The sequence below is a fragment of the Pseudorca crassidens genome, chromosome 17 (assembly GCF_039906515.1).
Source record: "Pseudorca crassidens isolate mPseCra1 chromosome 17, mPseCra1.hap1, whole genome shotgun sequence".
Classification (NCBI taxonomy): Eukaryota; Metazoa; Chordata; class Mammalia; order Artiodactyla; family Delphinidae; genus Pseudorca; species Pseudorca crassidens.
In genome coordinates, this window is record NC_090312.1 from 16,346,950 (window position 1) to 16,368,420 (window position 21,471).

General features: G+C 45.1%; 2 protein-coding genes across 15 annotated transcripts in view; one reads left to right on the forward strand and one right to left on the reverse strand.

Moving 5' to 3' along the window:
- Positions 1-15,428, forward strand: part of KLHL38 (kelch like family member 38) — a 28,194-nt gene extending 12,766 nt beyond the window's left edge. For 4 of the 13 annotated variants that reach the window (XM_067711326.1, XM_067711332.1, XM_067711338.1 and 1 more), the window contains 4 exons: positions 59-3,315; positions 3,694-6,438; positions 6,675-10,480; positions 12,366-15,428. The gene's annotated coding sequence lies outside the window, so the exon portion shown is untranslated. The remainder of the gene's footprint in view (positions 1-58; positions 3,316-3,693; positions 6,439-6,674; positions 10,481-12,365) is intronic. The other 9 variants (XM_067711330.1, XM_067711334.1, XM_067711333.1 and 6 more) reach the window with 9 other exon arrangements.
- NTAQ1 (N-terminal glutamine amidase 1) overlaps positions 1-21,471 on the reverse strand; it is a 252,410-nt gene that overhangs the window by 69,012 nt on the left and 161,927 nt on the right. The window lies entirely within an intron of this gene.

Sequence of the window (21,471 nt, forward strand, 5' to 3'; positions counted from 1 at the left end):
CAGTCCTTCTGTCACAGAGACTTGCTAATGCCTTGACTTTCTTTTCCCTTCGTCTCAGTAAGCTGCCAGAGTTTGTGGCTACTCAGAACCTGTCCAAGTCTCCCTGGGGCGCAGAAGAACTATGTAAATTGTCTGCTGGGATTTAGAAAGAAAGATGGCACCAGAGCCAAACACGTTCGGACACACACGGCAGGCCAGCTCGTTCATCGAATCAGATGCATCTGTGACAGGTGCATTCACACACCTGGGCATCCTGAGGGCCAAAGCCCATATCTGAACTGGGCTGCACGACGACCCTCAGGACACGAGGGATACTTTCCAATCTGCTGAGGATAATCTCAGTCCAACGAAAGAGAGAGAAGCGTTTGGCACAAAGTTTCCTCGGTCTTGCTGGCTGAGGGGAGAGTCACAGTCCAGAGCTGAGGCCAAAATATATTTAGCCAGCAGCAGTTAAATTGAAACATTTTAAGTAGAAAAATGTCAACTAGCCTGACTGATCATCTCAACAGGCAACAAGGGAAGGGGGGAAAATGAAGCAGAGCTGAGCGCTAAGCAAGAAAACATTAACAAAAATATCAAACACCCTGTCCCAACACAACCCGGTGAGCAGGAGGGGGGCCAGCAGAGAAAACAGCATCAGAGGAAAGCAACTGCAGCAGGGGAGTGGTAAGTGGAGCGCTGGAGGGGCTGCTAGCTTCAGCACTGAAACATGCCCCTCCCAGCCCCAACTCCCAGCAGGTATCTTGGAAGAAGGTCTGCTGTGCTGAGGCCACAGTGCACCCAGCCATGCACTGACCAGGACATGGTCAGCAGACGCTGCACTGGCTGTCCCCTGGCAGAGCTACATGGCCCCAGCGGGAGAGAGTTGCTGGCATCCTGGCCCCATGCAAACCCTCCCTGACTCTCGCCCCAGGAGCAGTGGTGGCTTTGAAGGTGAACGCCGACCTGGAGCCTCCAGGCTCCCCTCCAGGAGGTCTCCTTAAGATCCTGCTTCATCCTCTTCTGCATCCATTGTGTCTGGTAAACAAGAGCAAGTCCCAAGTATCCACATCTTAAAACCAAAGTCCCGAGGTAGACTGAATTTACCTTTGCCACCTACAACAAAAATCTGTAATGTCCCAGAGGCAAGGGCTGTACCTAGCTTTATTCAAACCCCTTCTCAGGATGTCTGACACCACCCTCCCCACCCAGCTCCAACATGCCCCATGCCTTTGCACATGCTACTTCTCCTGCTATGATGCCTCCCCCAGCGCCACCTACTGAACTCGTACTTGGCCTCCATCTCCTCCATGGAGCCCTTTCCAACCTTTCTACCCTCCTCCCTTCCCCCGCTTTATTCCAGCTCCTTTCACGTTGCAGCACCATAGAGACCTGGCAAATGGAACTGAAAGGGGAGCTCTTCATGGAGGCAAAGACAGACTCTCAGTGCCCTAGAAACCCCGGGCCAAATTCAATCAGCACTTGGCACACAGACAATGCTGACATAGTTGTGGAATGAATGAGCGGCTGCACAAACGAACGGCTCCTAAACACCACTGGGGTGTCCATGCTGCTCTGGGTGAGAACAAGGGCTTAATTATCAAACGCATTGAGCTTTAAGTCAGGGAGGACCCCCGATGGTGTCTAAGCTTTAAACATTATTACTGCAGAATGAAAAACATAGACTAGAGTAGTATGTAATATGGTGGGGAAGAAAATGACACTGATTTTTACCCCAAGAACACTATTCAAAAGGACACAGCTGATGGCCTTCAGATGATCCAGGTCCCCAGAACTCTCTGCATGCCTTCTGTCCTCTTGGATCATTTTTCAGAGAATCCCCCCTCTCCAGTCATCTGGACTTGGAAAGCATTAAATCCTTTCCCAGCTTCAGGGACCCCCGATGACCTTCCCTTGCCAACAATTGTTTATTAGTGGAAGCAGCATGTTGTGCTGCAGAGAACACAAACGTGGGAGCAAATGAGACCTGGGCTTGGATTCGGGTTCTGCCCCTCACTGGCAGTGCAACTTTTGACAGGTTACTTCGACTCTCTGAGCTTCAGTTTCCACATCTGGAAAATGGGTGCATTTTTACCTACCTGAGGAATTACTTGGAGAATGACAAGAAAGATGAAGACCGTTAACAGTACAGTGTCTGACATTGAGTGGGCAGTGAACACGGCCAAGTTCCTTTCTCTTCTTCCCTATTTGGTCCTGCTCCTGTCCTCATTACTGGCTAGTCTGCATGACCCCGATGAGAAACTTCCCTAAGAGCCCACTTTGACCAAGGAAGAGCAAATGACTCAGACAACCCTGAACAGCCTCTCCCCTCTGGCTGCCATGGCTTCTCACACCTGAGGATCTGATTCCTGCATCTTGCTAACTGGTCCTCCTCTGAGAGCACTCTTGTCTTCTTCATTCATTCACTCATAGACTGTTATGCATGCAACAAATACTGACCAGAGACCCCTACATGCCAAGCACAGTGGTAAATATGGGGGTCATGGAGTGAACAAGGGGGTGAATGAGGCTCCTGCTGTCACCAACCTCACAGACCGATGGAGTTTTCCCAACCAGATGTGTTCAAACAGGGAAAGGATGGGAGAATGAGGGCAAGACTCCGACACTTCTTTAGGACTCAGCTCAGACACTGTGTTGGTTCCCAAGCCTGCCATAACAAACTACCACAAACCTGGTGGCTTCAAACAACAGAAATTTGTTCTCCCACAGTTCTGGAGGCTAGAAATTCAAAATCAAGGTATCGGCAGGGCTGGGCTCCCTCTGAAGGCTCTAAGGAAGTATCTTTCCTCATCTCTTACAGATCGGCTGGCTCCTGGAAAACGCTGCCATTCCTTGGCTGGTGGCTGCACCACTCCAATCTCTGCCTCTGTCATCACAGGACCTTCTTTGTGTGTCCTTCTCTGTCTCTTATTGGACTTTGGGCCCACCCTAATCTAGTGTGATCTCATCTGGATCCTTACCTTATCACATCTGCAAAGACCCTGTTTCCAAATAAGGTCCCATTCTGAGGTTCTGAGTTGACATGAACTTGGGGAGGAGGCACTATCCATCCCACTATAGACATCTCCCCCAAGAAGGCATCCTGATGAGCCCTCATCGCCCTCTGTCCCAGGCTGGGCCACCATGACACCGACACCTCCTCGTCTCCCCATTTCATCAGGGGCATCTCGTGGCAGGGACCATGTCTGAGAAGATACTCAGTAAATGTGTACTGAACTGAACTGAACCGTATCACAGGGACTAGCAACTCTTTAATGGATTCCAAGGTCAACGTATATGAGAAACAGCTTCCGAGTAGCTTCCCCAAAGTCCAAGGTGAGCGACGTCTGCCAAATGCCAATCAAGAAGGAGTTAAGGGTCCATAAGGAGAAGTCCAGGGGCAGGCATGAGAAATGATCTAAGAGAACTAATCTGTTAGCATAATGTTACCACAATGTCTCATTCTCAGTCTTGCCAACATAAGCCTTTGGGGTGACGTCGTGAGAGGCTGCACCTTAAAGCAGAAGCCAATGCTGTGGGTGCTGGAGGGAGGGGGTCTGGTTTCTGAAATGTCAGCTCTCATGCAGTCTTATAGGAATTCTAGGCTCCCATTCAAACACCACGTCATTCTCTTCATGTGGGGAACTGGGGTTTTGTTTTCCCTAAAGATAGGCACAAGTCTCTTTTCCTCTTCATTTCACTTGTTTAATTAAGATTCCAGGCCCTGCGGTCCAGAAATCTCCAGTAACACTCCCAGAAGAAGCTGATGGTCCAGAAAATGGTGCTTTGAGGACAGAGATTCAAGGATTCCAGGGGTCTGAGAGACACAAGCACAGAGGTAGGTCCTATTCGAAATCAAGAGGCTATCTCTGCAGTTTCCCCAAAGGACCCACTGGCTCTACTCACATTCAGAGACAAGAGGCCACGTCAGGGCAACTGCAAAATCAAAACCCTCTGAAAGGGGCTGGAAGGGAGGCAATGTGGAGACATCTATACTCAAGATAAGACCGAGGAGAAAATGGCAGAATTCATTAGCAGAGCCTCTGAGACACTTCTCTTTTGTGGAGTATTGGAGAAGAAAACAGAATTAATCCCCACTTTGGCTATAGGTTTATTGGACTTATCTGAAGGGCAAAACTGAGAATGCTAATGGATTTGAAAGAGCCCAGATAATTCTCCACTTGAGACTGAGACTACCGGGGTCTGTGCCCATGGGTGCAACGATTAGCCCTCAGAAAATGTTTGCTGAGTGAAGGAATCCATGAGTGATGATGACTAATGTTTATTGCCCAACTGCTAAGCACTGTACCCACAATACCTGGCTCAGGTATCACAAGAATCTTCCGGCATCTCCTCAGCACCCTTCCTGAAACCCTATATCCAAAACAGCCTCCAGCCCACCCGCTGCATTATTCTTGCTCACCCCTTGTATCTTCCCTTCATACGTTTTATCATAATTATTTACTGTTTTATTTGCTTTCCTGAGCTTACTTAGTTGATGCCCTCACCCAAATGGAGGTTCCATGAGGACGGAGAACAGGGCTGCCTTGGTCACATCTGTTTCCCTGGTTCCGACACAGAGCAATCAAAACAGGTTTGCTGAATGAATGAATGAATGGACGAATGGCAGTTGGGCATTAGGATGCAGCGCAAAGGAGAGAGAAGGTAAATTTTTAGAATAGCATGGTGGGGGGGGCCCAGTATGAGGAAGGAGTGAACTGGCCCTGGGGAAGGCATGTTCCCTGTCCAGGTGAGGGCTACAGGAAGGTCACTCTGCAGGCAGCCAGGGGAAGGATGGAGAAATCCAGAGAGTTTATTGATTTATTTTATATATTTATTTTTGGCTGTGTTGGGTCTTTGTTGCTGCACGTGGGCTTTCTCTAGTTGCGGCGAGCGGGGACTACTCTTCCTTGCGGTGCGCGGGCTTCTCACTGTGGTGGCTTCTCTTGTTGCAGAGCACGGGCTCTAGGCATGTGGGCTTCAGTAGCTGTGGCACGCGGGCTTAGTAGCTGTGGCTTGTGGGCTCTAGAGCGCAGGCTCGGTAGTTGTGGCGCATGGGCTTAGTTGCTCCGTGGCATGTGGCATCTTCCCGGACCAGGGCTCAAACCCGTGTCCCCTGAACTGGCAGGCAGATTCTCAACCACTGCACCATCAGGGAAGTTCCCAGAGAGTTTAGATGGGCTGCTATTGCCAGTCCCTGGGAAGGATGGTGAGTTCTGGCCACTAACATGACAGTGAGGAATAAAGGGAGGGGAGGACATGTGAAACAAGATGGCAGAATCCACGGGGAACTGGACACTAACTGGATGCAGAAAGGGGAAGAGGTGGGAAGCAAGGAAGAGAGAGCGCACAGTTGCCAGCCTGGCTGACCCACAGGATGCCTGTGCCATCAGCAGAGAAGTGCAGGACAAAAGCAAGGGGAAGTATGCCATGGGGCTGCCAGCCAGGAGGTGAAAGCCCCAAGACAGGTCAGAGGCATCCCATGTCCAGAGCAGTGTCCCGTGCCCAGGGGTTTGCACAAGCTCCATGGATCTGTAATCTTGCCTATAGTATGTCTCCCCCACTAGATCTTAGGGGCCTACCTTTCAGAACCCCTTTTGAAACTACCCAGTCACCACTGAAAACACCCCGACAATGGCTTGTGTGGTGACCTTTTGCATCTGCAGAGGAGCCTATAAGGCAGTTTCTGAGTGGACAAGAGCACAGACGGGGCCAACGTGCCTGGCTGTGTGGCCCTGAGAAAATTAACCAACCTCTCTGTTTCTCAGTTTCCTCATCTCTAAATTGGGTATTATGATAATACACCTGCCTCCTCGTAGAGTTTTTGAGAGAATTAACTGAATTAATATACATAAGTGCTGTCTGTAGGTTAGCCATTATTACCGTTTCTGTCCTTAAATATAATGCACTGCAAAGAGCTATCTGTAACTATGTGGCCTTGGGGAGGTCTCAACCTCTCTGAGCATGAGTATCCCCTTTGGCAAAATGGAGATGATGATGCTATCACTCTGTAGTGGGTTGAATCATGGCCCCAAAAGATAAAACCTTATCTGGAAAAAGGGTCTTTGCAAATGTAGTTACATAAAGCATCTCAGGATGAGATAATCCTGGATTAACTGGGTGAATCGTAAATCCAGTGGCCAAGTGTCCTTATACGAGAAAGGCTGAGGGAGATCTGAGACACAGAGGAGAAGGCTGCGTGAAGACGAAGGCAAGAGACTGCAGCTACGCAGCCCACAAGCCAAGGATGCCTGAAGCCATCAGAAACTGGAGGAGACAAGGAAGCGTCCTCGCCAGAGCCTCCGGAGGGAGGGCAGCCCTGGCAACAACCTGATTTTGCACTTCTGGCCTCCAGAACTTGAGAGAATACACTTCTGTTGTTTTAGGCCATCAAGTTGTTTCAGCAGCCAGAGGAAACTAATACACCCCCTCACAGGATTGCTGCAAGAATTAAAAGAGGTAACATCCATAACGTAGCTGGCAATCAACAATTCACAACAATTATTGTTATAATTTACCTCCTTTCTCTGGACCTTCATCTCCCCACCTGTAAAATCAGAATTTAGATGGGATAAAAATGTCCAAGTTTTTGCTACCTCGTGCCGGCTCCTTCACCCCTCAACTCCCTCACAAGGGAGGTTGGGACCATGTTAATTTCTCGTCTCCCTTCTTCTCCCTTCTGTCTCTCATTCCAGGGGTCCATGACAGACAATGTCCCCAAATGACGGGTCTTTACATCTCTGTGTCCATCACGGAGGATAGTGGGCACTTATCCTCATCTTCAAACTGGACGTGATGATGAGACCACAGAATCCTGAGCAGTCACCCTCCAAATCTTCCAACATGAAAGAAGATCCTGGGCACGTCACTCAACCCCACTAGGACATGACTGCCCAGAGTATATTTTAGGAATTATAATATTCTCCCCCTTCTCAGGGCTTGATGAGAAGGAAGCACTTCAAACGACCACATCAATGGCTAAAGCAAAAACAGCAACCACGAATGGTGGAAGTGCTAACAGACATAAAAGTAAAATGTGCAATGACAGTAAGAATGTCAGTGACGTTTAAAATTTACAATGACCTTCTAAATGACAACGATAGCAGAAAGGATGGGAGGAAGGAGATGGCGATGCTTCATGGGTGTACTGGACGGGGACTTCTCACCAGACTATGCAAAGAGGCCCTTTAACTACTCTCCCCGGCTCCATTCTCTCCTCTTCTCACTCTTGCCCTGCCACTCAAAGTCAGGACTGGAGGGACACTCCTAGCAGAAGGGCGGGAGCAATAGATCCATTTATCTTTCTAAAAAATAAATCTGGCCAGATCCCTCCCTTTCTTAAGTCCCTTCGAGGAATTCAAACTCCACTTCCATACCCATGAAGTCCTTTGTATGTGTAAGAATAAACAGCCTCGGGGCTTCCCTGGTGGCGCAGTGGTTAGGAATCCGCCTGCCAATGCAGGGCACACGGGTTCGAGCCCTGGTCCAGGAAGATCCCACATGCCGTGGAGCAACTAAGCCCGTGCGCCACAACTACTGAGCCTGCGCTCTAGAGCCGTGAGCCACAACTACTGAAGCCCACGCGCCTAGAGCCCGTGCTCCGCAACAAGAGAAGCCACCGCAATGAGAAGCACGCGCGCCACAACGAAGAGTGGCCCCAGCTCATCGCAACTAGAGGAAGCCCACATGCAGCAACAAAGACCCAACACAGCCAAAAATAAATAAAATAAAATAAATTAATTAAAGAAAAGAAAAAGAATAAACAGCCTCCGCTTGATTAGGTAACATGTAACATGGTAGCGGAGGTCCCACACAAAAGGTACTCTGAATGCTAATTCCGTGCTGCCTCCACACTCCCTGCTCTCTTCAACTGGCCAGAAAGAGAACTCTCTTATTTCCTATTAACAAACAATGCTTAACTATTAGCTGTAGCTGCAGATACATAGAAACAGAGACTAAATAGATCTCAGATTCTTGGCCACTGGCTCCCCATCCTATAGGGACACAGTGACCTGCTCTTTCATGCCAAAGGCACAGGACATGCTTCCTACAAGGGCTCAGTCCCAGTGAATGTGGTCAAAGCCTTAGATTCTCAAGAAGTTTTCAAGGAAATATTTTTGCCCTCAAAATTGCCTCCTTCTTTTTATCTAGAATGATGATTTATTTTGTTATTCAGTGAGTGAAAATTCATGAAACTTTGTGGTTAGAGCAAAAACGTCACACATGATTCCATATGTCCATGCAGTGGGGCTGAGAAAATCTGACAGTGAAAACCACCGTTTCTTCCCCTAGAGTTTAAAGGCCTCCAGCCTCTTTTTTTTTTCTTACAATACTTTATTCCCTTAAAAACATTGCTTAAAAAAATCATAACTAGATACAAGGTTCTATAAATAAAGACAATGGTCAAAGCACTGTATTTTCTTAGATTAGTTTCAAGATTCAAATTCTCAAATGCAAATGTAACATTTCCAAGTCATGGACCCAGAAGTAGACCTGACAGACCAGCTGGTCCAATCCAGAGAGGCAACATGGAGAAATGGAAACAACGGTGGGTCCCATGAGAAGCATCCAAGGACCTGGATTTGAGGTTCAGTCCTCCCTGCACTAGGCACAGGACCTTGGGCAGGTCAGTAAACAACCAAGTCCTGGCCTGTAAAACAGATGCATCTCATCTGCCCAGCATGCTTGAGAAAATTGTGATAGTAAATGGAAAAGCTGAAAGTGCTCTATAGTGACCAGGGATAAATATTCTCCTATACTCTTCACTCTACCTCTCTGGACTCAAGGCCCATTTGGCCTGGGGAAACAAGAGTAAAGGCATAATTAGAGAAAGCCATGGAACACACATGCGTAACCAGCATCTGGATCAAGAAACAGGATATTATAGCACCCTAGAAGGCCCCTTCACACCTTGTTCCAGTCATTAGACTTTCCAGGGGGAACCACTATCCTGACTTCCAAACCTCATATTAGTTGTACCTATTTATGAATTTCATGTAAATGGAACTAGATAGGTTGAACTCGTCTACATGACTTCTGCTCAACATTAAGTTTGTGAAATTCATTCACATTGTTATGTGTAATTATAACTTGTTCATACTTGTTGCCTATAGTATGTAACTACATGACAATATCACAATTCACGTATCTGTTTTACTCTTGATGAGCATTTGTGTAGCTTCCCATTTGGGGCTGTTATGAACATTCATGTGCATATCTTTTGGTGAACATTTGTGTGCTTATCTGTTGAGTGTATATCTACTAGTGAAATCGCTGGGTCACGGGGTGTGCATAAGTTCAGCTTTATAAAAAACTGATACAGCCAATCAGTTTCCCAAACTTGTTGTACCAACCTCTACTCCCACCAGCAGTGTATGAGAGTTCCAGTTGCTCCACATCTCAACAACACTTGATACTGTCTGTCTTTTTCATTTTAGCCATTCTGGTGGGTTGGAAGTGGCGTCACACTGCAGAATGATATTTTTAAAGTGTAAGCCAGATTATGTTTCTCTGCCAATGGTTTCTTTCTGCAAGCAGAATAAAACCCAACTCTTCAACCTGACCTATAAGGCCTTGGTTACCTCTGACCTTCTCTCTGACCACTCACTCTACTCACTATTCCTCCACTCCACCACCTTTCCAATCTTCAGATATGCCAAGGTCATTCCCAACTCAGGTTCCTTATATTTGCTGTTTCATCTGTCTAGGAAGTTTTCCTCCAGATCATCCCATGAATAACTACTGCTGGCTCACTCATACATTCAAAAAATATTACTGAGTGATTATCAGGTTCCTTCTCAAATGTCACCTCCCTCCAAGGATCTTTCCCTGATTACCATCAAATGTAGTCAAGATTACTCCATTACCACTACCACCACCACACGTTCACTCTCTAGCCCCTTATCTTGCTTTATTTTCCTGTTTAGTAATTATCACTACCTCCCATTTCCTCTTTTAAGATTTCTGCCTTATCACACTAGGATATAAACTAAGAGCAGAGACAGTCAGTGTATCTTCAACTAGAACAGTGCACACAGTAAGTATACAATAAATATTTATGGGATGAACAGAGAATGAAAGGGAAGGAATTCACATAGCCTTCTCAAAGTTAACCATAGAATATTAAAGCTAATGGAGCTCCTTCTATGTTTTTCTATCTTACTCCCTGCCCCCATCCCACTTGACTGATAAAAATGAAGCTCAGAAAGATAAAGTGAATTGGTCAAGCCAGCAGCAGAAATGGAGTTTGAATCCAAGCTCATGATTTCTAGTTCTAGTATACTATTCTGCCTACAAGAACAGGGGACAAAGTCTAATCCCATTTGAATGAGTCTCTAATTACTGAATATTGGACTTTAGGAACTGATTCAACCTGGAGAAGTCCCCTCTCATACCATGAAGGTAGACAACACATCAAGAGAATATGACACAGGAATCACTTCTGGTTTCCCCCCAAATCATCTCTGACCTTGGTTCAGAGGAAGAGGATGACACTGAGAGGGTAAATATGGACGAGGGTGGCTCTGAGTCTACCTCCCATTCTCTCAAGAAAGGAAAGTGAACCATCTTGGCAGGAATAATTTCCCTGGGCTCCAAGGGCCTGAGATCTACCAGGAGATCATGGCCTACCGGGAGAGGGCCCTGTCTCACATGCTTAGTTTGGGTGAGAATCAGGTTGTACCACAACACGAGCCTCACAGCCAGTTGCATAATTGGATATGTAATCAGTACCTTCAAGAACTTCAGCCAAAAACACTCCTGACACCACTTCGATCTTGCTGAATCAACTCCAAACCCCATGACTGGATGATTCACTGGTCTCCTCTGGGGTCATGACTATCAGGTGCTGACCCAGGAATTAGAACTAAATTCATAAGGGGAAAGATGCACTAGTTGGAACTCTGGTTTTTCCAGTGCTTCAACCTACTGCTCCTTGGGTTTCCAAGCAGTGATGGAGGCCATGTTGGTCTCTTCCTTATCAATCCAAATAAACGGAAGATAACCAGAGACCAACTAGATAAGATAGGGAGCTACCATTTGGGAAGAAGTCAACAAGGAATGATTAAAAAACAAAAACTTACAAAACCACAACCTCTTATCATAATTCTAAAATCCAAAAACCACTGAAAACTGGTTTTTTTTCTTTTTTTTACAAATTTATTTATTTTTGGCTGCATTGGGTCTTTGTTGCTGCACGCGGGCTTTCTCTAGTTGTGGCTACTCTTTGTTGCGGTGCGCTGGCTTCTCATTGCAGTGGCTTCTCTTGTTGCAGAGCACAGGCTCTAGGCATGTGGGCTTCAGTAGTTGTGGCTCGCGGGCTCCAGAGCGCAGGCTCAGTAGTTGTGGTGCACAGGCTTAGTTGCTCCGCGGCATGTGGGAGCTTCCCGGACCAGGGCTCAAATCTGTGTCCCCTGCATTGACAGGCGGATTCTTAACCACTGCGCCACCAGGGAAGTCCCTGAAAATTGGGTTTTTTGCTTGATTGTTTTGTATATTTGTGGCAAATTCACCTGGCAGCAAATCCTGAGAGCGAAAACTGACATGAGACTATTTTTAGCCTCTATTTATCCTACTTCGGGTGCATACTCATACATTTTGATGTAGAAATATTACCGTTTGATTTTGAGGTGCTGAGTCAGACCCCAATGGAGTGATCAGAATATACAGTATATTGTACATCTTACTACTTTAATGAAAACTGAAAAATTCTTAATACCAAAACACATCTTGCTCCTAAGATTTTAGGTAAGCATGGCAGACCTGTAATTTTTCACTTACCTTATTTGTTCTGCACAAAAAACTAGGGCAGACAGTATTGTCCTCATTTAACAAATGAATAAACTGAGGCTCAGAGAAGTTATATGACCTGCTATCTATCACTGCATAACAAATTACTCCAACACTTAATGGTTTAAGACAAAAATAAACATTTATCGCTTCACACAGTTTCTGTGGATCAGGGATTTGAGAGTGGCTTAGTTGAGTGGTTCTGGTTACAGGCCTCTCATGAAATTGTAGTCAAGATGTTGACCAGTTATCCAGCGTGTTTTATCTGAAGGTTTGACGGAGGCTGAAGGATCCACTTCCAAGATGGCTCACTCACATGGCTGTTGGCAGGAGGCTTTGGTTTCTTGTCACATGAATCTTTCCCTAGGTCTGCTTCAGTACCCTCCCAATACGGCAACCAGATTCCACCAGAGCAAGTAACCCAAAACAGAGCAGGATGGAAGCCACAATGTCTCTTATGACCTAGACTCACAAGTCACATTCCATCATTTTCATAATATTCGACTGGTTACAAAGGTCAGCCTTTCAAATATGAGGAAGAACTACATAAGGACATAAATGCCACCGCAATTATATAATATTTTGTTTATGTTTTACAGATGAAGTCTAAGCAACTGGTCCAAGGTTGCATAGCTCGTCAGATGCAGAATAGGACTTGAAGCCAGGCTGACCAGTTCCAGAGTTCATACTTTTAACTGCGACATGATAATACCTCCTTCAATTTACTCGACTGTCCTCTAATATATTGGACATTTAAGTAAATTCTAGTTTCTTGTTACTGTAAATCATACTGAACACTTTCCACATAAATCTATATCTCCAGCTCCTGTTCTTTTGTTAGGACAAATGCCTAGAGGCAAAATTGCCAAGTCAAAAGGTACGAACTTTTTTAATCCTCTTGACATATATTACAAAAAATAATCTCCAGAAAGGAAACACCAATTAACAAACTCAGTGAATGTTCCTGTGAATGCCTGTCTCGCTACATCCTTGATACAACTGAATATCATTATTGTTTAAATATGTTAATTTTATAGGCTATAAATACTTATATTGATTTGCATTTCTTCATATAGTTATTATTATTTATCTGCACATTTAGGAGTTTTGGTTGTAAGTAACAGAATTTGACTAATTTAAAGTTTTTTGTATCCAAAGAATACAGGTGGCTCAGGGAATTAAAGGGAAGGTTGGAAAATATGGCTTGTAAAGAAAAGGAGACCAGAGCATGCCGAGGGCTTTAGGCAACAGGAAGGGATGGATGGCCTTAAAGGCCACAATCACTGGAATGAGTCGGTTTCAACATTCTATCCATCCTTGGGTCAAAGAGCCCAAGCCTGAATCATGTATCTCACCTTAGGTAGGGCAGGGCAAGTTGCCTTGATTCAACCAAGACAGCACTTAGTGGGGGAGAGGTAATTACCCAGAAGTAGGTAAATTGCTGTTGCCAAAAGAAGAGATGGATCCTTTACAGCTGAAGAGCAATAAATGTCTACTACAGGGTTCAATTTGATGGCTCCCAAACCCATGCTGTTAAGTTAAAAATTCTCTGCTCCTTATGCTGGCTCATCGTCTATTTTTATTCATTGGTCAAGTAAAATAACTTCACTTTGTTTTTAACCTAAGAAGTTCAGCATCATTGGAGTCCCCACCATGGACAAGCCAGGGAAGAGTTCTCTTTGGTTGGGAGAAAAGTCTAAAAATGTAGAAATGTGGAGATACGATGCCTTCAACTTTGCCAAGTAAAATAACCAAGAACAAAGGGATTAGACCGGCTCTGGTCTGAATGTTTGTGACCCCCCCCACCCCCACCCCGATCCCGCCCAAATTCATATGTTGAAATCTTAATGCCCTATGTGATCGTATTAGAAGGTGGGGCCTTTGGGAGGTGATTAAATCCTGAGGGTGGAGCCCTCATGAATGGGATTAATGGTTTTATAGAAGAGACCCCAGATTGCTTCCCAGCCCAATTTCCATCACATGAAAACTGATGCGACGAGAAGTTTGCAATGTAGAAGAGGGCCGTCACCTGACCATGCTGGCACCCTAATCTTGGACTTCCAGCCTCCAGAGCTGTGAGAAGTAAATTTCAATTGTTTATTAGTCACCCAGTTTATGGTATTTTGTTAGACTGAGATAAGCCCTTTACCAGGGGTTGGCAAACGTTTTCTGTGAAGAACCAGACAGTAAATATTTTAAGGTTTGAGGGGATAACATTCTCTACAACTACCCAGTTCTGCTCTTGTAGCACAAACGTACTCAGAGACAATAAGGAAACAAATGGACCTGGTTGTATTCCAACAAAACTTTACTGACAAAAACAGGTGGCAAGCAGGATTTAGTCTTGGGGAGGGGGGGATACTTTCCTGACCTTGTCTTTAAACCAAACAACAACAAAATGTATAAATGCTTCTGTTTGTGGTTATTTTAATCCTGGCTCCAAAACTGTAACATTTCTCCTGTGGTTTTAAGGAATTTACCTTCAGATGCCAATATTTAGGACAGTGTTCACTTGGTTTATCACCTGCATTTTAACTATAAATTACTTCAGGTGATTTTGGCTTGGAGAAAACATGAGAGCAATAATGAACTATTTGGTAGGGACTCAATATCCACCTCAAAATCAACTTCGCTATCCATGTAGATGGGGACAAGCAGATGTGTTTATTCATTCAAGAACATTCAACATGCATTTACTCAGCACATACTATGTGCCAGGGACTAAGGCTAGATACACAAAATACACAGGCCCAGGCCTTAAAGAGTTTAAGCCTGGTGGAGAAAATTACAGTCTAGAAAAATAATCCATAGTTGCTGAGTGCTACTCTAGTGGGTAATGGATGGGTGTTACAGGGAACTGGAATCAGGTTTGAAGAGCTGTAACTGTCTGAAAATGGAACAGGGTGCCTCATGGACAGGTCGGAAGAACTCCAGCTTTTCGGGATAACCAATGTCCAAGGCCAATTCCTAATCTGGGCAAATCTCAGACTGTATAGCTCTGTAAGATTCTACAATCACCAGATATCCCTTGGAGTGCCCGCAAGATTTATAAGAATTCCCCCTTCAGTGGGTGTCCTCCTCGATATGTCATGTTGAGCTCCCAGCAGCTGAATCTATACTATGTTCTGATGCCTGTGTTCATGACTGATTGATCCAGGGGTTGACAACTGACCCAAGTAGGGTACAGTAGAAAGTCTCCAAAGATGGCCACCATTGACTCCTTTCCTCGCTCTGTGCACATGCTACTCCTCACGCCCAGAAGGGAGGTCTATTTCGCCTATGCTTGAATCTGGGTTGATCTGAGTGAAGTTTTTGACCAAAGGTAATGGCAGAAGTGATGTTGTCTGACATCAAAGGCTAGGTCAGAAGACCTAGTCCTTAGTCCTTTGTAACATCTGTCCTTGGAACTCAGCTGCTGTGCTGTGAGGAAGTCAAGCAGCCCGATGAAGAGGCTCACATGGCGAGAAACTGAGGTCTCCCCATTGATGGTCTGGCTGAGATCCCCGCTGACAACCAGGACCCACCTACTAATCATGTGAATATGCCATCTTGGAAGTGGATCTTTCAGCAGCACCAGCTGATGCTGCATGAGCTACGTCGCTGAGCCCTGCCCAAATTCCTGACTCGTAAATCATAAGATGAAATAAAATCATTGTTTGGGGGCTTCCCTGGTGGCGCAGTGGTTGAGAGTCCGCCTGCTGATGCGGGGGACACGGATTCGTGCCCCGGTCCGGGAAGATCCCACGTGCTGCCGAGCGGCTGGGCCCGTGAGCCATGGCCGCTGAGCCTGCGCGTCCGGAGCCTGTGCTCCGCAACGGGAGAGACCACAACAGTGAGAGGCCCGCGTACCGCAATAAAAAAAAAAAAAATCATTGTTTGAAGTCACTAAGTTTTGAGGTACTTTGTTATTCAGCAACAGATCATTGGAACATGAGCCAACCACAGTCTTTCTCTCCCAACAATTTGAAATTTCGGTTGGAGATAAACAAAATATTGGAAATTTTAGGAGCTGAGTCTCATTAAAAGCAACCCTTGGGGGCTTCCCTGGTGGCGCAGTGGTTGAGGGTCCGCCTGCCGATGCAGGGGACGCGGGTTCGTGCCCCGGTCCGGAAGGTCCCACATGCCGCGGCGCGGCTGGGCCCGTGAGCCGTGGCCGCTGACCCTGCGCGTCTGGAGCCTGTGCTCCGCGGCGGGAGAGGCCACAACAGTGAGAGGCCCGCATTATCGCAAAGAAAAAAAAAAAAAAAAAAAGCAACCCTTGGTGTGCATTAGAGTCACATGGAGAAACTGTGTGAAATGTAAAGTTCTGGGCTACAACCCTTCCCCTAAAGTTCTGATCCAGTCAGACTGGGTAGAGCTTAGGGATATTTTAAGCAAACATTGTAAGCAAGCATCCCAGGTGCTTCTGATATCATGGACTAAAACCATGATTTGGATACACAACCTAGAGAAACAACACACACATCCACTTAGATTTTCCCTCCCCTTGTGTTGCCAAACTGGCCTTGACTTGAGCCCCTGACAATCCAGTGTTAGCTATTTGTAGCCTAAAAACTGGTTGGATCTCAAGGTGAAGAAAAGCCCACATCAATTAAAAAACTCACTAGAGGAATGGTGGTGCTTGAATCCTCATGAACCCACAGTTCTCTCTAAATTGAAGACTTAATCATCTCCCTAATTTTAGAATCCTGAAATATCTAGGATTGCGAGATTAAAGACCTCTTTAAACTGCAATGTGAAATGTGTTCTGGTCCTTGCTATATTTTTTTCTCCAAAAGGCAAATCTCATCAGCCACCTTGGGGATTCTTCTGGATTATATCACAGACAACAGGATTCTCTCAGTAAGACAAGCTGGCTGTGACTGCCAATGTCTGCAGACAGAATTTCAAAGGGCTGGTCAGTATGTGTGAACTCTAGTGAGGCGACTGCTTCGGGGGGAAGATTTCCTTTGAGGAGTTCAGATAGGAAAGCTGATTTACATGCACTGGACTCCCACAGACCTGCTCTAGTTAGACATGAATCGGGTCAAGGTCTGTGCGTTCTTTCCTGCTTGAAGGTTTATTGGGAACAAGAAAAAGAGAGAAAAAAAAAATCTCTGTAAGTTAAGTTGGTGGACTCTTCACTTTTTCCCACAGCCAGTCCAAAGAGGCAAACACTATATAAATGAGTATTTGATAGAACTCAGAGTGACAAGCCTGGAGTTTTCAAATATGGGGTCAATGCTAGGAAACTTGGAAAGCAGGTGACATTTACTTCAGCAAACTTCTCCCAACTCTGTGCTTCATAAGACCTCTCCTTGCTTTACCCTCTGTCTTCATACTGCCCTTCTGTTCCTCAGTCTTCCCCACACTAAGGTTCCCCACCGAGAAGTAGCTTCTTTAGGAAGTAACTTAAGCTCCAGAAGTGTTTTCCTCCTCTTTCTTCCATCTGCCCAGCCCTCCATCAAAACACACCCTTCCCAATATCCATGTCCTCTGGACCCTCCTCACACCTCATCATGATTCATCCTTCTGGCAGCACTAAGTAGGGGAGAATTTTTATTATTATCCTTCATGTTTCAGCTTTGCAATTTATAGGAAACTGGAAGAAGCAATCCCTTGGGGTAACTAGTAGTTAAAGCTTCAGGCTCATAGCAGTGCGATGACAGGGTTTAAAGCAATGCATGGCTAAAGAACATATGATATGCGCGTGCACACACACACACACACACACACTGGAATACTACTCAGTCATTAAAAAGAACGAAATTTTGCCATTTGCAGCAACATGGATAGACTTGGAGGGCATTATGCTAAGTGAAATAAATCAAACAGAGAAAGACAAATACTGTATGATATCACTTATCTGTGGAATCTAAAAAGACAACTAGTGAATATGACAAAAAAGAAGCAGACCCACAGATACAGAGAACAGACCAGTAGTTACAAGTGGGGAAAGGGGAGGGGGAAGGGGCAAGATAGGGGTAGGGGAATAAAAGGTACAAACTACTAGGTATAAAATAAGCTACAAGGATACATTGTACAACACTGGGAAGAGGACCAATATTTTATAATAACTATAAATGGGGTATAACTTTTAAAACTGTAAATCATTATATTATATCTAGTATATAAATACTTACATAATATTTTACAGCAACTATATTATCATTTTTTAAAATGTTTATAGCAGCTTTATTCATAGTTGCCTAAAACTACAAATAACCCAAATGTTCATCAACAGAATGGATAAAGCACAATATACATATATCATGAAGTTCTAGCCACATTAAGGAAGAAACAAACAACTGCTCCAGGCTACAATGTCAGTGAATCTCAGACATAATGAGCAGTGTATCTGTCAATTCTTTCAAAAAAGCACTGAAGGAGAAAAAAAAGCAATGCATGGCTCCTTCTTTGTACCAGGCAAACTTAGAGGCTCAGGGGAGTTGTAGGGTCCTGGGCACTGAGGAAAGAAGAGTTCATTCTTAAATGAGGGTTTAACTGAATACATTTGGATTTTTGGAATGAAAATGACCTCTCCTGTAACTTAGAATCTATTTATTCTTCCCTGTGCAAATTAACAAAGCTTATTTTTAAAATCTGGAAAATAAAACCAACTCAAAAATTAAATTAAAGAAAAAATGGAAATCTGAAACTCACCCTCCCAAGGTTCTACTGGCTGACTCTGTGGCACATTTTTGTGGGCAGTTTACATTCAAGGCACGTCACTGCCCTTGGCCCTGGCTCAGCATGGAGAAGGGGGCACTGATCAGTCTGTCTGACCAAAGCTAATTTCCCAGCTTGTCTACCTTGGATCCCAAGATTTCCAACATAACTCTATTTTCACATGAAAAAAAATCCAAACTAGAAATCAGAAGACCTGTCTTGTAACCCAGGTTCTGCTGCTAAATATGGGGTCTTGAACTTAAGAGAAAAATGAAGAGTACAAACCTGGGAAATTCTCTTCACCCTAAAAAATCTAGGATTCCAAGATTGAAGGTCTTTGTTTAAAATACACATTAATTCCCTGAAAAGAGTGACACAATCATCTACTACCCACTGCCCCTAAGCTCGAACGAACTTCCCAGCTTAGCTTATTCATCTTCTTCTCACAGGTCCTAAAGGAAGCCACAGAAGATGAGCAATTTAAATAGGATGATGAGAAGGGAAAGTTCTAGAATATGGAGGCTTCTCAAGGGAGGAAAGGAATGTGGTGGGAGACCCTGCTGGAGCAGGGGAAAGCATAAGGCTCTGGACCCCCACTGTGGAGGCACCAAAAGGAAAGGGAGGCCACGGACAAGGCACAGAAAAACGAATTTTTTCCATTTCACATTTTTTCCCTTGGCTGGGGCTAAAGAAAAACTGCAAAAAGTCCATCATAGTGAGAGTTTTTTAGACCCTTGTGGATGCTTATTAAATGGTAAATAACTCTAGAAATAATGATCCCCAGGAATGCTAGTCCCATCACTGCCCTGACCCAAGTCAAAATAAGTGCTTTCCCTCCTTTTCGAGAAATGAGACTCAGCTGATGTGAGGTCAGCAGGGGTTAGGAGGGGGAGAAAAGAAGAAAATAATCAGCAGTTGCCTTTATCAAGCATCCACTCTGCACTAGGCGCCGTGCTAGGGTCTCTCGCTGGACGTGACAAATCTGCCAAGACGAGATTTATCATTCCCATTCTACACACGGGGGCCACGGAGGCTCAGAAGAGGTCCCCTTGCCCAACATCACCCAGCTGTGATGGGCACAGCCAGGATTTAAACCCACACCTGGGTGACACCAAAACCTCTACTCTTTCTACAATGACCACGGACAATGAGTTTTAGCAAGTGAGTTTTAACTTTCCACTTAAGTGATAAGCAAAGTAGTACTAATGATTAACATCCAGTGAGGGCCCATTATTTGCCAACCACTGTGCTAAATGCCATCATTTATCATGACTTTTAATCCTCACTCTGACCCGATAAAACAGCGAATATTTGCCCATTTCACTGCTGTGGAAGCCGAGGTTAAGCAGTTTGCCCAAGGACACATGATTAGATAGCAAAGATTGAAGCCAGACAATTGGACACCAAAGACCATAATCTTAACCACTGCACAGAGCAAACTTATCTTAGTCCAATCCCCCCATAAATAAAAACGTGTTACTGCTCAGTGTATTAAGAGGGATGAAGATAGAGGGAATTTTAACTACGATCCAGGCTGTTGACAGATCCAGAAATCGCTCTTTGACAGCAGCTTGGAGTGACTGAGGGGTGGATGTTTTCAGAGTGACAGCCCTGCCCCCAAAGCTATTCAGGCCCCAAACAAAACCTTCTCTGTGTCCCTGATGTTCTTAAAGAACACAGGCCAATTTCAACAATCCCGGACAAATGGCTGCCGCCGTACCACAGCCTGCAGAACAGCACCCTGACCCTCTCCTGGAAAATGGTTCTGGCATCTTTGCAAAGATGGGAAACCGGAGTGAGGAGGAGACAGGGAGGAGAGGTAAAGTGTGGAGAAAGCAAAACAAAAACCAGTGTCCACGTACGTAAAAGGCAGAGGGAAGCTGAGCTAATGAAAGAACATATTTCCACAAATGGAACCAAAACATGTCTCACAAACTCTCTCGGCCTTACAAAGGATTAGCTGCTAAAGGACATGACCGTGGGTACCACTCTCTGTTTACAAGCTTCTCCTCCATGCTGCATGGAGACGTGACTTTCTGTGTCCTCGCTGAAGGGCTAATTATCTCCTTACCTGAGCTGCCTAAACCCAACAATTCCCGGAGTCTCTAGGACAGGAGTCAAGGAGCAAGGCCTGGAGGGGCACTGGCTGTTGACACACGTTCACCATCAGCTGAGATATGTGTGTCTTCAAGAGTTTTCCCACCACAAACAACTAGCCTGTATGCTTCAGAAAAGTCGGTGTCATGAAAGACAAAAAAAAAAAAGCTGAGGAACTGTTCCAGATTAGAGGCGATTAAAGAGGCATGATGACTAAATGCAATGAATGACCCTCCACTGCATTTTGGATTGGGGGTGGATATTGCCATAAAGGATATAATTGGGACAACTGGCAAAATTTGAATATGGAGTTAGCTAACAGTGTTTTACCCTAAAGTTAAATCTGAACTTGACGGTTATACTGCAAAATGCAAATAGACAATGGCCAGACCATATCTTAAAAAAACTTTGACCCACGACCTGTAGCCACCTGCCCAGGAAACCCCTTACCTACAATAAACAGCCCAGGTACCCGGCCTTCTATAAGTCAGATTTGCAGGAAGTCAGATTGCTCTCTCTAGTGACAATGCGAGAAGCTAAACAATAGTTCTGTGACAACTGGCCCCAAATGGCCAGGACTTGATTAATAACTGACAACTTCCCTAAATTTTGTTCCTGTTTCCAACTTAGGACCAACCAGAGAAAGTCAATCATGCACCCCTTACCAACCATGTGGATCCCGCGCTTCTAGTTAGCCTGCCTCCAGCATCCCCACGCCAACAGCCTCCAATCAGTGCATACCTTAAGCTTTCCCTTTTCTCCGCTATAAAGCTTTCTCAACTCCTCTGCCTTTCTTTGCATCTCTTTCAAAATTCAAGGGATGGTGGCCGACTCCCTTGCTATAGCAAGCTCAGAATAAATAAACTTTGCTTTTTTCACTTGGTTGGTCTTTGCTTATTTCCAGTTTTGCGGTTATGTGAGAGACTGTCCTTATTCACGGGAAATATACGCTGAAGTGTT